Source organism: Nanorana parkeri, unplaced genomic scaffold (genome assembly GCF_000935625.1).
Source record: "Nanorana parkeri isolate BGI_ZX_2015 unplaced genomic scaffold, ASM93562v1 scaffold859, whole genome shotgun sequence".
Classification (NCBI taxonomy): Eukaryota; Metazoa; Chordata; class Amphibia; order Anura; family Dicroglossidae; genus Nanorana; species Nanorana parkeri.
The window spans coordinates 131,787-134,700 of NW_017307127.1; positions in this window are offsets into that span (position 1 = coordinate 131,787).

The window sequence follows — 2,914 nt, forward strand, 5'->3', positions numbered from 1 at the left end:
ACATTGCTTGTCAGTAGAAAAGGATTCCTTTGCATTGGTAGTCGGTGGGAGGAAGACTGACCAGCCATCAGTGAGAACAAAGCATTGGTGTCAGTGGGATAAGCAAGCACTCCAGCAGTAGAGTTAGTGGTCCTTTTCATTGATATCAGTGGGAAATTACTCACATTGACTCTTGTTCAGTGGTGTACTTACCAGAGAGGTAGAGGTTCATGTCCCCTACTCTGACAAGTGACATCAGCGCCACAACTATGAATGCACTGTCAGTAGTAAGATTTATCTGTCCAACACTGACAGCATAGATGAGTGCTGGAATATTTGTTACTCCACCAGGAAGCAGGACATGTCTTATACCTGTGGGGCACCAGTACTTTGGTGAATTCCCAGCCAGTCCCACTGGATCAGAGACAGTTTGGGAGTGGAGCGGAGAGGGGGTGATGTATTCCAAATCTTTTGGCACTTAAAGTACCATTTAAAGAGCAAATCGGGGCAAGTGGAAGTAATCAGTTCTTTGGGCAGGCTGATAAGCTACAGTAACAGCTGTATTTAAAATGGAACTAATCAGCAGTTAGGCTGCATCTATTATTGCATGCCGACTTATTGTCTCCCACTTGCTTCAGAATTCTGGTTTCAAACCCAAGGCAAACCATACATATAAGACATGAAAGCATGATCTAGTCATGCTCCACGTGTCTTCAGTTGGCCAGACATTTCTGATTATGCTACTGTATGTAAGAAGGCGTGGGGTGAGGAGGAGAAGGACACCACCATTCCACCACCACCACCTTCTTATTAGAATAAGAACAACATTATTCCTAGCTGTAACTTGGTGCCTCTGTTTAATAGGGCAGTAGCTTGCACAGCAATGTTATAAAAAGCCTAAGATATACAAAGATGTTATGCTAGGTCTATATTCCACATTCTACTTATAGAATAACTACAATAAACTTCCTAGTGAAGAAGCAATGGGCTCCCTATGGTGCAAGCTACATGGTTGAGCGTAGCCGTAGGTGTGTGTGATTAATGTCAAATAGAACTATTTATCTTGTCTATAGAGAGCTCATTATTTAATCGCACATTGACTTACTGCAAGTATACTGCAAATACTCACAGACTTTTTCAGATGAAGATAAAAAGCCTATGTAGCCGAGGCCCCAATTTCAAATATCTAACTTTTGCTGCAGGTATGTGTACATTTACTTAAGGAGTTGTGGATGTTTAAAGCAGATCTGTAAAATAAATGAATCTTGGACCTTTAAATCTGAACTTTATGTAAACCGCTAAATATGCAAGTTGAAATATATATAAATAATACAAGTAGTAAAGTCAAACACTTTTGGCTCAACTTTTCTTTTGGATCGCAGGAGTATAATTTACGAATGTACTCCTGTGAGGGGGGCTAATGGCTGCCATTTGCTGACAGCGCAGAGCTGTGCTACAGCCAGTAACAATATAGTCATGATCCACCCCACTGCCTGATTGGCAGCTGGCTCTGCATCTAGAGCCAGAGCCAGCTGTAACTGCCCCTCCAATGATAGCTGGAGGAACAGAGAGCAGAGGGGGAATCCCTGTGTCGTGTGGAGGAGAACATGAGCTGAGCAGTCACATGACAACCCAGCTCTCGGTATATAGAGCCACCTTGTGGCAGCTGCAGTGTCCCAGGCCAGCTCCAAGTATTGGGAAGAGTATATTTTACTCTCTCAATACTACTTCAGATGATTTTCTTGCAGAAGAATACGTTATTCTGTTCAACCAGTCGTGTGAGCTAAATGCTCATGCCAGACAGCACAGTTGGGCCAAAGCAGTCTCTTGTAAATCTGCTAACGTAAACCGTTTCTGAGAGATACGCAAGAGCTACCACTTCTGACCTTCTGAAAATGCTTGTTGCCTGTTTGCTCTGCTGACCAGCTAGCTTCAATGAGTTGTGATTCAGTGACCTGCAAAAACAAGACTTGAGCAAAGTAGACTTTCAACCAGGGTACACTGGCACTGTGGGGGGCCAGGGGGGCCTCAAACCTTTCACACAGGAAAAAATATTGCATAGTACTATAATGTTAACTACCAAATGATATCAAATGATATCTTTTTCTGGAATGAAACAGGTGTAGGCCTGCAAATGTATTCCATTCAGTTCCTCCCACTGAGCTTGATGTGCCTATAATTGGGATTTAACAGGAATGTTTGAATAGTGTTTTTCTATATAGTTTATTTCATTATGTCCAGAACAAAAATGTTTCATTGTTGTAGCCAAGTACATTTTAAATACTGTATATGACGATTTAATTGTTACCCATTTGAAACCAACAAACAGGCCAGCTATTCAAAGCGGCAGAAAAGTAACAAATGTGTTTTTTTTGTGTAGCGCCAAGTTGGGAGGGTTGGTGGTGGCGGCACTTCAAGGAAACTTAATGAGATCAATATGTGGTTTGCCATAGCTGGCCTTCTTATGAAAATGTTGGTTGGTTGGCTGTATTTAGATCCTAATGTTACATCATGTCTATGAGAACTTGAATCATAACTATTCCATGGGTACTAGGCTAGTCACACTGGTTTACAAGTCTTTTAGGGGTCACAAGGTGTGGATTTGTTTTGCATTTTGTCATTATACTTTAAATACCTGGAAAGAGACTTTACCATGTGTCACAGTTTCCTTTAGCTGTAAAAAACAGAGTGTAAAAAATTGTTTACATCATTGCAAATCAACTTTTATTTAACAGAAATATTAAAAAAAAGCAAATAATTCCAATAAATCAGACGTTTTAAACACATGTTCAAAGCTAAGCAAAAACGATCAACTTCAACCTAAACGGAAGAGCTGTTCTGGATTATTGATCACCACCGTCACTCAAAACTAATATATCCAGTGGTCAGTGAACCCTGTGACTTGTTATATATTTGGGGAATTCTAATATAAAGA